Source organism: Haematobia irritans, chromosome 4, assembly GCF_050003625.1.
Source record: "Haematobia irritans isolate KBUSLIRL chromosome 4, ASM5000362v1, whole genome shotgun sequence".
In the NCBI taxonomy this organism is placed as follows: Eukaryota; Metazoa; Arthropoda; class Insecta; order Diptera; family Muscidae; genus Haematobia; species Haematobia irritans.
This window is the reverse complement of record NC_134400.1, coordinates 63,643,967-63,659,583: the sequence shown is the minus strand read 5'-3', so window position 1 is coordinate 63,659,583 and position 15,617 is coordinate 63,643,967. Positions and strand designations below refer to the sequence as shown.

The 15,617-nt window shown below is 36.6% G+C and overlaps 1 protein-coding gene across 1 annotated transcript in view; it reads left to right on the top strand.

The window, feature by feature from the left end:
- Window positions 1-13,046: 13,046 nt before the first annotated feature.
- Window positions 13,047-15,617, top strand: part of LOC142232829 (uncharacterized) — a 44,083-nt gene continuing 41,512 nt past the window's right edge. The window contains exon 1 of the mRNA XM_075303518.1: window positions 13,047-13,294. The gene's annotated coding sequence lies outside the window, so the exon portion shown is untranslated. The remainder of the gene's footprint in view (window positions 13,295-15,617) is intronic.

Genomic DNA, 15,617 nt, shown 5'->3' with positions numbered 1-15,617 from the left:
AATATCAGAAACAGGTTGTTAGTTTTCGACAAAGAGATATACATTTAGTGACTTTCTCAACGTTTTATTTCATTTTTTATTTTCACTTATATACCTATCAAAGGCCTGCACAAGCCTATTCGAAGTAATCGATGTTGTAGTGAAGGCAATACACCCCACGAATACTTCGATTAATGAAAAGAACAGAAACACTTTAAAGCGATTACAGTGTCAAGCATTGCAGAGCCATCACATTCAAAAGGAATCGTTGTGCTGTTCTTTTGTTGTAATCGTCACGATACGAGGAAAACATAACATTTTTAGTGAGGATAGAATATTTTGGTTTAGCAAAGACGAAGTAACTATCAACAGAAAAAATCGTCGATCAGACGATTGGCAGAAGTCAGTGAATTTAGGCTGCGAGCGGGTCTGTGTTTTTTATTATATGTGCCAACAACAAACAAAATAGGAATGGAGAGTGTGTGTAGCATACTCTTATAGTTGAGAGAATGAAATAACTTCATCTACACAGCAATGGAAAGTATAACACGAATGGAATTGGAAATCCGATTACATTCCAATACTTCAGAACATTGTTTGGTGCTTGCTTTATGGTATTCTATTTGTTCTGTTTCACAATTTGCAAGGTTTGTATTTTATTCGTTTGAGAAATGGACAATGAAGTTTACTACTCGAATTGTGTGGCATGTGCTTGAAGTAATTGCTTTTGTATTCGTTGCAGAGGTTTGATGCCTATTACACTAGTTTAAAAAATAAATTTTTTTCATGTACATTTGATGAGATGTGACTTTTCTTATGTATTCCCTACCAGCATTTCAAATTTCCATTTCATCCTTATCGCTACCACAGACTCGTAAGTGACACTACCACAATCGTCAATTGTGATGGGGAAATCGAATCAACAAGTACGAAATGAACATGAAAGTATTTTGTCATCAGTATTTTTTACAAGAGCCATTTTATATTTTGTGTGCAGCTTATCATAATTTAACTAAATAAAAACGAAAATTAAGTGCTGAAAACATAGTTATTTCGCTTAAAATTGTGAAAGGTATATTGGTGAACAATTTTCGACTTTCCAAATGAAATAAAATGCTAGTTTTTTAGATATTTTTTCAGACACGCTGCCTCCATTGGCTGATAGACGCTGCAACATGTAACTTGCTATTTGTGAATCAAATTCGTTATTTTATTAATGCAAAAAATTATGTTAAATGTGTTGTGATAGTCGTATAATGGTTTCTCATCCTCCGATTAATTTTAACCGGAGGATAGACCTCCGGTTAGTAAAATTTTTGTATGGGATCAGCTGTTTTATCGACACGATAAATAATAAAACAACATTGAGAAACTGGCCCTAAATGTTATATTTATAAGAATTTATAAATGGTTAATCAAATTAATAAATTTCTAAACGAACGTGTTTTACTTGACCACAATGATTCTTTTACAACTATGAATTATAAATTCATACGGGGCTCTTATTGGCGTCGTTCTAAATTTATCTAAAAAGGCACCTAATAATTGCACTCATGTGATGCTTTTTTGTAGTAACTTGGCGTGGTACAACTTCTCAATAGTGACGGCACTTTTGCGAGGAGTTTTGGATATCGTATACGACTGTTTACGACGTGGTGGGGATTCTCAGAAGCGCCGTCAAATTCAACAAATGTTGGCATTGTTTTGATCTGCTGAATTCAAAAAAAAAAAATTAAATTGTTTTTATGGAACAGTTTTTGAGATATCTCGTTATTTTTAGTTTTTCGCTCTTTTTTCACTATACAAATTTATCTCGAGTTAGAAATGTCCGATTATATCATTGTCGATACTTAAATGAAAGGCATTGAGATGACGAACAATCGTGTATAATTGGACCTGTAATAAGTTAAGTGGTTAAAAAATATCGATGCAAAATTTTCAAAAAAAATCATGTTTTTCAGTGGCGCTTTTCCGCCGGAAAAGTACAAACCATATTCATGGTCGTATAGATGATACTCTAACGTAACGTAAAAGTGTCACTTAAACATTATTTTTTTTAAATTTTGTCTTTTTGCTTCCATATTTTTTGAACCACTTAACTTATTACAGGTCTAATTAAACACGATTATTCGCAATCTCAATACCTTTTCGATTAAGTACCAACAACGATATAATCGGGCATTTCTAACTTGAGATAATATTTGTTTATTGAAAAAAGAGCAAAAAACTAAAAATTCGAATTCAGCAGATTAAAATACATAAGAAAAGTTACCTCTCATCAAATGTACATTTTCAGTGTAAACTAGTGTTCTTACCCTTACCTTTTACATCTCATGGAATTACTGCTACTTACGATAATCATTTAGATTCTGTTATTGATTTTGGATCACTTGAATTAAATATGGATGATATTTTCTTTGGTATTTCTAAATTGAAATCTTTTTTTCGTATTGATTCAGATGGATTATGTGGTTTTGTCTCAGCCCTGAGGCTAGTGCCATCTGGGGTGAGGAACCGAGTTGCCATGCGCTGGTTACTGAACGATGTTGCCGGCTTTTGGCTCAGCCTGTGGGGCGCGGATCATTGGCAACTCAGTCCTCTGGCAGCTGACAAAAAAAAGAAAAACAAACAAACAACCAGCCTTTGATGGACATCACAAAACACAACAGGTACGTATCAAAAATCACTCATATTGGTTTGGTGGCATGCCGGATTCCCAAAGCATGCCGTGGACTAACCCTCCCCAATCATGGTGGCCCCGTGGCCCATCTATTGGGGACAAATGCTACTCTCCTGTCCTTTAAATCACCTTTTTCCCTTTTCCCTTATAACTTCTTTAGCCTTCCATATTCAATAATGTAACACGCATATTATTTCTTTTCAAACATCATTATAAACAAATATTTTTATTATCCTTTTTCTCTCTTTCAGATAAATTGAACCATAAAGGCCGGTACGCACCTCTAGTAAAAAATTTTATTCCCATAAGAAATGCATTGCTATTTATGCTAACGAAATTTTCGGTAGCGTTCAATTTCGTAAGCTAGTACGCACCTCTAATGAAAATAACAGGGTTGTCAAAAGCATATTTTGGGAGCAAACATTTAATTTATTACAATCATTGTGTGCGTAAAAGTTTTAGAAGGTCTATAAATAATCAACAATGTATTTGAGGAATATTTGGAACATATATTAACAATTTTTAAAAGCAATTAGCTGGTTTAAAATGTGTGTACACAACCCTGTTTTTTTGTTGTAGACTTAAATAAATTTTTGCTACCGAAAATTTCGCTAGAGGTGCATACCGGTCTTAAACTTGGAAAAGATTAACAAAGAAAAAAATTTACAATCATTCTCCAATAAAGCAAACAATCCATAGAAGATAAGTATCTAATCAAAACAATTCGAATTCATAAACAATTAATGTTCAAATTATTCCATAGACAGCTCGATCATTCGCATCCAGAAACATTTCGTTAGGACCTCACGAAATCCTTTCCTCAGTCTACTGTCTTTCCGTCCGTTTAGATCACGTAAGTATTAGTAACGTCAAAATATACATTCCGTAAATAAAACCTTTTTTATGTAGATCTTGTTTCCCAGTTCTAGTGTCTTTACGGGGACAATCATTAAGTGCGACAAAAGTGGACCCACATTTCCAGTCCTATTAACTCTAACTTAGTCCTAGATTGAGCTCAGCCTAAACACTACTTATAATGCCCAAATCAGGCGCAACTCAAAACAAATCCGCAATAATGATTACCCCTTTTTATTAACACACAACCCTGGCAAACATGTAAACAACTTTAGTAGATATTTTTATTTTATTTGCAGAAGTTCCTGTCTATGTCTGTCCGTCAGTATACGTAAAATAAATGTACGAGAGTATCAAAGTATGACAACAGACGAAACAGAGGTACCTGATTTATTTATTGATTTCACTAATGCTGACTTCCTCTTTCTCTTTTCAGTTTTTTAGCAATAATTAGCCTTTTTAAGCGTATATCAGGCATGTATTATTAGAATTTTGCTTAATTTTCAGTTAAAAGGTTTCATATAAAAAAAAACTTTCAATTTGCTACAACGTTAATCATTGTAATATTGTTCCATTGCTTATTTCTTGCTAATACGCTCTCAAACCAAATTGTTTTATATTATTGTTCATATTTATATATTATTGTTTGTGTTTATATCTTTGCTCATATCATTATGTAGACATATTTATTCAATAAAATGCAAGCATCAATCATTGTTTTTTCTATTTCTTTTTCTTTGTCACACCAACCACACTTCTCAGCATCCAAACTCAGAATCTTCCGACGCTCAAAACCCAAAATCCTCCATTAATGACGCTTCATTCGCCACAATCTTCTCCACTTCCCTGCCATTGCGAAATTTGATTCGAATCCCCAACAAAAACATATGTTTGTTTTTGCCAGGGGTGGTTTACCATATTCATCATACACCCAGAAAAAAGTGCCTTCGAAACTAAAGGTGGGTATTAAGTTCGAGTTTAGCCGCTAAAATCCTCATTTTTTTCACGATTACTTTTCTTTAGTAATCCATTTTAATGAATACAAACTTTGTGCAAATTTACTTTGGGATATTCCCCATCAAGTTATAATGAAATCTGCAACAAATATGTATAATTTTATGACTTTTTTACTGATTTAGTTTTCACTTTAGTGAAAATTAGCGGCTAAACTCGAACTTAATACTCACCTTAAAGGAAAAAATGTTCATCAATTTAATTTAGCCATTTTATTTCCATTCAGTTAAATTTTTGTGTGAAATAATAAAATGTACTTGTTTCAGTAAAAAAATCCTAAACTGGAAGCAGTTAGGAATAGTTCATTAACTAGAATAAGGCATGGCATTTTACTAATACTGTTTTCTTCGCTGGGTATAAGAATTTACTACTGAAAAAGAAAATTTTATTCACTGATAACAAAGCATTCGTAAAAATAAACAAAAACCGAACTAAAACCAAGTTTCCTCAAATTTAGTAAGATTTCTTATAAAATGATAATTCTGACTTCCTTTATTATAGAAAGCTTATCATACATCAGAATAACACTTGGCATAGAAAAATATTTTAGTTCATTCGTACTAAGAAGTATTCAATCCTTTCAAAACTTAAGGAAACACACTTGTTAGAATATGGGAAAATTTCCTACATTTCTTTTATCTACCTGTAATTGATACCTGTCATCGATGTAATCGATGTGTTTGCGCGTGGGTTGTTTTTTTAGTTGGAATCGCGTTGTTATGGTATACTGAGAGATTGTTAAAAATAATATAATAAAAAAACAAATAAAATATATTGTTACGTTTTTATATTGAGGCGTATTTAATTACCCGGTAATTAAAACACAGTTCTTTTCAAATAACGACAATCTACAATTTATTTGTTTAATTGATTGGTTTCACTCATTTGCTCTACGATGTGTACTGTATAAACTTTAGCTTACGACTGACTTGACTGCTCCCTCCGCCAGGGGCTTATATACCGTGATTTGACGATTTCGAAAATTCTGGATAGTCTGGCATACAACCATCTAGAACTATCTTCATACAATTTATCTAACACCACATATTCAACTGGTTATCTTCATTGCCTACAGCCATCTGGAATGTTCTATCGGCGTTATTTTACAGGTGATATGGCACACATACTTTTAGGCTTATGCTAATAATCTAGTGCATTCTACTAGATTAGGTAGATGTCGTGCAGGTATAACATAAGTCAATAAGTAAAACAAGAGGCGTTACTTTTACAATGAACGATTGGAAACACAAAAGATGTTTAAGAAAGTACTAGAAAATAAAGAAATGACTCTAACAAGTTATGACGTAATTTTATCGTTACAATTTGAAATTTAAATTAACGTAAACTAATTTAAATAAACCTAAATCTAGAAATATCACATTCGTAACACTGCCTCCCGCTTAAGCCTGTTCGTCCCGAATAGGCACAGAACCCGTTCCGTATGGAGCCAAAGGTTCCAGGTGAACGACTTTCATCTTTGACCTTGGGCTGTCGTCTTTTTGAATGCGGTATACAACATCATTGATCTTCTTGATGACTTTATATGGACCTTCCCACTGTGTTTGTAGTTTAGGACATAATCCTTTCTTTCGTTGCGGGTTGAATAGCAGAACCAGTTGTCCTTCACTAAAGCCCTCAGTGTTTGCTGCACGATCATATCTCGCCTTCATTCTGTTGCTAACCATTTTTATTTTGTTTCGCACTGATTCGTGAACTTTACCAAATGTGTTTGGTATGTCGTTACTGGTTTCTTCCCTGGCGAGCTCATTGGGTGTAGCGCCAAATATCAAATCTCCGGGCAACTTCAATTCCGTTCCGAATAGGACCTTGGCCGGTGTTCGTGACGTAGAATCATGTATGGCTGATCTATACGACAGCAAAAACTTTGGTATATGATCGTCCCAGTCTCGTTGGCCGTTATCCACCACCTTTCGAAGATGTTCTTCCAGAGTGCGATTAAACCTTTCTACCATGCCATCAGACTGCGGATGCAATGGCGTAAATTTCTTCCTTGGTCTGAGTGTATCTCGGTCGGCACACCGTAGCGACATATCCAGTTCTTGTCGACTACATCTACAATCGTCTTCGCCTCTTGGTTAGGAATGGCATAAACTTCTGGCCACTTGCTGAAGTAGTCCATGACCACAAGGACATATCGATTTCCAGAATCACTTACTGGGAAAGGCCCTGCAACGTCCATTGCTATTCTTTCAAAAGGCGCTCCTGGCCTATACTCTTGCATAAGACCTCTACTTTTTCGTCTTGGCCCTTTCGCCTTTATGCACTTCTCACAATTTGCCACCCATTCAGCAATTGATTTCTGGCATCCAACCCAGTGGAATCGTTGCTTCACTTTCTCGGCTGTTTTGGTTATTCCTAAGTGATCTCCACTAGGTCCATTGTGGAATTCCGTCAAAACATCCTTTACCTTGGAATCTGGCACGATTATCAAGTTGCGGCTATTCTTGCCATCTTCACTTTCCCACTTACGTTGTAGGGTTCCGCTGACCAGACATAGACTGTCCCATTGAGCCCAGTATGATTTCATAAGTGGGCTTTCGGCTGCGATGTCTTTCTTACTGGGTTTCTTATCTTCTTTCTTCGCCGAAATAATTTTGCTCAAAATGAGATCTTTACGCTGTTCTGCTGGCCAGTCCACTACAGATTCGACGTGCAACAGCCTGATATCCACGATTTCTTCCTTATGTTCAGCTTTCGAGCAGTGTTTGCACTCGACATTACAAGGTCCACGTGACAAGGCGTCCGCGTTGCCGTGTTTGCCACCTTTTCTATGCTTGATCATGAAATCATAGCTTTGGAGTCTTTCTATCCAACGTGCCAGCTGAGCTTCCGGATTCTTGAATTGAAGCATCCATCGTAGAGCTGAATGGTCAGTTCTTAGCAAGAAATTCTGTCAATACAAGTATTTGTGGTAATGCTTCACGCTTTCTATGACAGCAAGCAGCTCTCTTCTTGTTACGCAATAGTTCTTATCGGGCTTGGATAACGTTCGGCTAAAATATCCGATGACCTTTTCTTTACCTTCAATCTGTTGAGATAGTACACCACCAATTCCGTACGCACTAGCATCTGTACCCAAAACAAATTTTTCGCCGGGAATTGGATACGCCAGAACAGGAGTTGAACATAAAAGTTCTTTTAGATGATGAAATGACTGTTCCTGTTCTTCACTCCACTGGAACTTCGTACCTTTTTGCGTTAATTTATGGAGGCTTGCGGCGATGCTGGCGAAGTTTGGTACGAAACGCCTGTAGTATGTGCATAAACCAAGGAAGCTGCGCAACTCGTGGAGATTCCGTGGACGTGGCCAATCTTTTACTGCTTGAATTTTGTCTTCATCGGTGGATATGCCCTCTGCTGTAACATGATGACCCAGGTACTTAACTTCTCGCTGGAAAAGCGAGCACTTCTTGGCGTTAAGTCGTAGGCCAGCGGCTGACAGTAGCTGGATAACATCCTTCAAGTTCTTAAGGTGCTTGTCAAATGTCTTGCCCATAACTATGATATCGTCTAGGTATATCAAGCAGGACATCCAATGCAACCCCTATAGCACTCGCTCCATCAATCGCTCGAACGTAGCCGGAGCATTGCAGAGCCCGAATGGCATTACATTGAATTGCCAAAGACCGCCATTAACGCCAAAAGCTGTCTTTTCTTTGTCTTTCTCGGCGATCTCTACTTGCCAATATCCACTCTGCAAACCAAGCGTGGAAAACCATGTTGTTCCGGCTAATGTGTCCAACGTGTCATCAATGCGTGGAAGTGGATAACTGTCTTTCTTGGTGACATCATTTAACTTTCTGTAGTCCACGCAAAATCGGGTGCTTCCATCTTTCTTTTTGACTAGTACAACTGGTGAGCACCAAGGACTTGATGATGCTCGATCACACCACTTTCCGCCATTTCTTTTACGAGCTTATGTACCTCATCTCGTTTTGCCAGTGGAACACTTCGTGGGGCCTGTTTTATTGGTCTTTGCTCTGTTGTATTTATTTCATGCTTCACAACAGATGTTCTTCCTTGATTTCTCTTGTCAAAAGCAAAGGCAGAGGCGTTTTTCGATAACAATTGCTTGGCCTTATTTTTCTTCCTTTCCAAATTGACTATTGCCTCGGCTGGTGTACATTTGCCAATGTCAGAAAATTTTCCAATATGCTCTTGATTGTCGGACAAGTTCAAAACACGAACTGGTATTAGTCTCTCTCTATTCGCTGTTACCAGGGCATTTGCTATCAAGATGTTGTTGTTTTTGTTTTCTGCTGGTTCAACAACCCACAATTTTCCGACTTCACAATCTCCATTCATTGGCACCCATAATATCGCTTCAGAATGCGGTGGTATTAACTCTGGCTTGCTCGTAGTCACTTGTCTGATAGGGGTATTCTTGTCATACCCCACGTTAACCGGTATTTCGGTATTGGACCAGGTCATGACACGACGTTTCATATCCAGGTTTAGACCGAAGGCAATCATGAAATCCGCACCAATTATAACTTCATCTACTATATCGGACACAATGAACTCACACTTAACGGATATGTTAGCAATAGTTAACTTCATGGCGACTTTCCCATATACTGTTGCGGGTTCCCCTGTGGCTGTGCGTAGTTTGACTCCAATCAATGGTGTAACATTTTCTTTTACTATGTCTGATCTAATGATAGACTTCGACGCACCGGTATTCAACGTCAATGTACGCTTGTCGCCGTTAACAAACCCCGCGACAGTTAAATTGTTATTTTGCTGTTGTACTATTGCTATGGAAATTGTGGGGCCATCATATGTGGGAGCCAGCTCTTGCCCCCCTGAACTAGCTCGATTTAGTTTAAAGGTGACTCACTGGACTGTGGGTTCACCCACACATGGCTATTGTTTGATGGGGATGGCGATTTCGATCTTGATCGCTTACGACGTGCTTTACATTCGCGAGCAACATGTCCAGGCTTATCACAGTTATAGCACTTCATTCTGGATTTTGTTGTCTCCTGCTTCATTTCTTGCATTGCCTGCTTAACGGCTTCTTTCACTGAATCAATCACGGAATTTGATTCGTCATTCTCGGTCTCCACCTTACGTACTTTGTGAATTTGAGGACGTGCTAGTACCCTCGCTGTCTCTTGTGCAAGGGCAAATGTTACAGTTTCCACAAATGTAGCTTTTTGTGACGCATATGTTGCACATTTTATGTCTGGGTCTCGAATGCCATTCACAAAGGTCTCAATTTTGATGCGGTCCACAAGTGGGTGACTCTCTCCTGGGTATGCCAATAGCACCAACCGCTCAACTTCTGTTGCAAAATCTTGTAGAGTCTCATTTGATTTCTGGACTCTTCCTCTTAATTCCATTCTGAAGATGTCTTGCTTATGTTCTCCACCGTACTTGCGTTGTAGCGCAGCTATTACTTCCTTATAGTTATTTCTGGAAGAAGTTGGGATAATTTGTATTACATCGGCAGCATTACCCTTCAATGCCAACAGAAGTTCAATTGCTCTGTCGTTGTCATTCCACATGTTTCTGGACGCCACCGTCTCAAATTGGAATTTGAAAACATCAAATGAAGATGAGCCATCAAAAACAGGTGTTTTGATTTTTGGGCCCTCGATTATGCGCATTGGACCACCTTTCATTTCTATGTCTGACATTTTTTTCTCAAAGTGTAGAAATTTTTCATCGTGAACCACAAATTTCTTATCCAATTCCACAATTTGACTTTCAATGTGGTCTACGCGTTTCTCCATACCTTCCGAAATTTGTTGTAACTTTTCATTAAGAATTCTAGAATTTTCGTCAAATTTCTCCACCAAAAGAAGAGAATTTTCTTCCATCATTTTTCTAGAATTTTCTTGCATTTTTAGAGCGTTTTCTTCCATTTTTAGAGAATTTGCTTCCAGTTTTCTAGAATTCTCTTCCATCATTTTGCTCAAAACATTGAGCATTGAGGTGTAATCCACAACACTTGAAGCCACAGATGGATTTTCTACACTGCTGGTATTGACGAGTATTGATTCGTCAATTTCCTCCTTATAATCAAACTCATGCGTCGCAATGTCCATATTACGCCGTTCAAACTCTTCCAGTAGACGTTTTTGAAGCTGGGCCTTATTGCCTGTTGTCGGCAGCTCCAGTTTGCTCAATTCCTTTTTTAAGTCTTCCACACGAAGCTCATTAAACTTCATTGTAGATTTTTTCCCGTTATTTCACTTCCGACACCAATTGTTACGTTTTTATATTGAGGCGTATTTAATTACCCGATAATTAAAACACAGTTCTTTTCAAATAACGACAATCTACAATTTATTTGTTTAATTGATTGGTTTCACTTATTTGCTCTACGATGTGTACTGTATAAACTTTAGCTTACGACTGACTTGACTGCTCCCTCCGCCAGGGGCTTATATACCGTGATTTGACGATTTCGAAAATTCTGGATAGTCTGGCCTACAACCATCTAGAACTATCTTGATACAATTTATCTAACACCACATATTCAACTGATTATCTTCATTGCCTACAGCCATCTGGAATGTTCTATCGGCGTTATTTTACAGGTGATATGGCACACATACTTTTAGGCTTATGCTAATAATCTAGTGCATTCTACTAGATTAGGTAGATGTCGTGCAGGTATAACATAAGTCAATAAGTAAAACAAAAGGCGTTACTTTTACAATGAACGATTGGAAACACAAAAGATGTTTAAGAAAGTACTAGAAAATAAAGAAATGACTCTAACAAGTTAAGGCCGGTACTGTGTTCATTCTTGCGAAAAATTTTTATGGAAACCATTATTTCGCACATAGAAAGCGGCGTTTTTTTAGGTAGCTTGGAGCGCTATTTTACAGGGAGCGATATTGGATTAAGTTGGTGGTTGTTGCTTGTTTTTACAAAATAACATTTTATTTTTCCTTGGGCAATTGATCTGCTATTCCTTTGATCCTTTGTATAGTTTCGGAACAAAAATATGGTCCGTGTTTGATTTATAAACCCGCACAAATAGTTTTTAATAAATAAATTATTTCTTAATTCACATTGCAAATGGCGCCGTGCTATAAACGTCAGTTTTTCAACACGAAAAAACAAAGTATCACAAATGGAAAAAATTTCGCAAATTTTTCGCATTTTTTGGTTTTGTATGGAGTTTCAACGCGAAACCCGAACAGAGTACCGGCCTTTATGACGTAATTTTATCGTTACAATTTGAAATTTAAATTAACGTAAACTAATTTAAATAAACTTAAATCTAGAAATATCACATTCGTAACAATATAAAATGTTTATTTTAAATTAGTGAGAAAAATGTTCGTTTTTTGAAAATTGGTTTATAAAAAAAGAAAACACCAGCTGTATAACAACCCCTTCATTCGACTTCATTTTGGAATCTTCAATTATCAGGTAATATTCAGTGACGCTAACCTTTTGTGAAAAATTCGTTTAGGATTTTTTTGTTTATATTTGTAGGTATTGAAATTGTATAAGGTGAACAAAATTGCTAGCCAGCAACTTTTTCAAAGTGAAAGATACTAGAAGAAGAAAAAAAATGGGGTTTAATATTTCAAGGCCAGTCGATGCTGTTGATTCTAAATAAATATATTTAATATATTAATAAAACATGTATTTTATTGAAGAAAAAATTGCGTATATAAATACATAAAATTGTATTTAAAAACGAAGGTGAGCAATTCTAAATTTGAAGTAAAAGGTTTACCACAAATATGTAAGATTTGTCCAAATGAATGAAAAAAGTTCAATAAAATCATTCCATATATGAATTCAATTCATTTAAATTTTTTCATTCTCTAATATAGTGGTACATAAATATAGGAAAATGTTAACTAATATATGAAATGCATTCTACCTAATTTCTACGAAAATCACATCGTTCAAACAAATAAAAATGTCTTTGGCGCTATACGAAGTTCAACTTTCTTCACAATGAGTTCATTTTCTGGGTGTACGCCCCCTGCTCTCCAATAGATGGCGCTAAATCCATAAAAATAAAACAATATTCGGCCGCACAGACAACCCAACCATCCTTTGAACATCACTGTCAGAGGATGGGATGGAAAACAGTGCGCCCAACCAAAGAAAAATGAAAACAAAAACCGCTGTATTCCTTTATTTCCACTACGATACCTACTGAAAGAGCTAACACCGTCTCCCACCGACACAAATTCACCATTTCCACTCACACTACCCTTAAAAACCCCAATTTAAAAAAAATCATATACCTGTTTATACCATCATGCATACACGACATCCGAACGCCCCATTATACTTGATAACGTCACGATACGTCGCAGAGTAACGTTACCATTACGAGTAATTGATCACGAATGAATTGTTATCGATACCCATCACTCATGAATGAATCGATACTCATTCATAACAAGTGTAACGCGCGACCGACAGCATCAATGGTAAGTAGAATGAAAAATAAATGAGAATAACCTAAATAAAAATCAAAACAACCGAATGAAGTGTATCACTAAAGGTAAATATAGAATAAATACAAAAAAAAGCGGGAAAAACTATGGTCGGTATGTGTGAGTGTGTGTGTAAGCGATAGTGAAAAAACGTTATGAAGCAAATGGTATAGAGCAAAGTAACCTAAGTGCAATTAAAAACAAAATGTACAGAAACAAAAAATCAACATGTTCTGAATATTACGAAATGAATAAAAAACGGAAAAAGCGGAAATCTATCACCAGTAAATGTGTATGCGTGTGAGAAATATTAAAATAAACGGTAAGAAATCAAAGGTGTGTGTGGCAAAGAGACCTAACCCCAAAAATATCAAAACCGTCACAGGAAAAAAAAAAAATAAAAATTAAAACTAAATCGGTCTACAAATCGAAAAGAAACCAATATATATCACGTTTCATTTGTCGAGAAGTTGCAAAGATTTCATTTTTGTTCTATTTTGTTTGAGCTGACAATAAGTGGAGGTGCGTCTAACTATCTTTTTAGCGTTTATTATTATAAAGGGTGATTTGTTAAGAGCTTGATAACTTTTTAAAAAAAAAAAAAACGCATAAAATTTGCAAAATCTCATCGGTTCTTTATTTGAAACGTTAGATTGGTCCATGACATTTACTTTTTGAAGATAATTTCATTTAAATGTTGACCGCGGCTGCGTCTTAGGTGGTCCATTCGGAAAGTCCAATTTTGGGCAACTTTTTCGAGCATTTCGGCCGGAATAGCCCGAATTTCTTCGGAAATGTTGTCTTCCAAAGCTGGAATAGTTGCTGGCTTATTTCTGTAGACTTTAGACTTGACGTAGCCCCACAAAAAATAGTCTAAAGGCGTCAAATCGCATGATCTTGGTGGCCAACTTACCGGTCCATTTCTTGAGATGAATTGTTCTCCGAAGTTTTCCCTCAAAATGGCCATAGAATCGCGAGCTGTGTGGCATGTAGCGCCATATTGTTGAAACCACATGTCAACCAAGTTCAGTTCTTCCATTTTTGGCAACAAAAAGTTTGTTAGCATCGAACGATAGCGATCGCCATTCACCGTAACGTTGCGTCCAACAGCATCTTTGAAAAAATACGGTCCAATGATTCCACCAGCGTACAAACCACACCAAACAGTGCATTTTTCGGGATGCATGGGCAGTTCTTGAACGGCTTCTGGTTGCTCTTCACTCCAAATGCGGCAATTTTGCTTATTTACGTAGCCATTCAACCAGAAATGAGCCTCATCGCTGAACAAAATTTGTCGATAAAAAAGCGGATTTTCTGCCAACTTTTCTAGGGCCCATTCACTGAAAATTCGACGTTGTGGCTCGTTAGTAAGTCTATTCATGATGAAATGTCAAAGCATACTGAGCATCTTTCTCTTTGACACCATGTCTGAAATCCCACGTGATCTGTCAAATACTAATGCATGAAAATCCTAACCTCAAAAGAATCACCCTTTACTTTATCATCGTCTCCGAATTTTATTTGTACATAATGTTCATGGGTAACACAGATTCGTGGTTTTGCTTGCGATATCGCGGGTTACGCAGGGATTATTCAATACTTCCCTCAGTTTAATCGGTTTATACACCCACGTATCAAAATGTTATTGGCGACACTATTTTCATTGGTTTAAAACACATACGAGGAACTGTTCTTTGAATAAAATTTCTTTTTTTTAAAGAACAAAGTTTTCTCTTGTAAAAAAAATGTAAACATTTGATAGCAATGTAGTATCGACTGACTTGAACGCTCCTTTTTTTCCGTACGCCACGCTTGACTCAACTCGACTCCCCTCCTCCTTTTCAATCCCTTTCGCTCTCACTATCATCGATATCACTAAATCCTTCGCTTTTTCCTGACTGGTTGCAATTTTCGTATCATCCAAGAACCGTTACATTGAATTCCCTTTTATGTATCTTATTATAGGTTTCCTTTTATTTACGATTTTCTGATGAAGATGCCACTTCACCCCGATATTCTTAAGATTCCTTGTTTCGTTAATTTTTCTTACAGATAATAACGTAGATGTCGTTACAGCTTATTATTTGTTCACATGACAAACCTCATCATCCCACCCACTAATGTGTGGAAAGGGGATGAGGTGGACGTGTATAGTTCTGGCAGGTTTGCATAGGTTACATAGCTTTGGTTTGAAATATATACAAAGATCCGTAAGATGTTTCAATTAGATACTTATCTATAAGATACTTAGTAAGATCTTCATTTCCGTCTTCGACGTTACAAATATTCAGATACTCGGGTTCTGATGTAAAATTGACACAAGGTTTTATGCATGCGTATCTTTTTGTATAGTGTCTCTTTCCTTTTCTCTTCATTAACAACGTTAAAGTGATTTCTTTTTTTTCTTTGATAGACTGGCGGACAGATAAACCGACAGTCAGACGGACGAAGAGGTAGACGGACGGATAGATAAATAGACATATTACTCGTACCTATCTTATTTTACGTAATGGAGAAATTCTATGGCTTGATATCTTTCGCATGAAAGATTCCGAGAGGCTTACCACGTAAATCCTCCAATTGGTATAAGCAATTACCTACGGGGTTTGTTATACGACACTTCAAGTATTTGCGAGACAACTTGG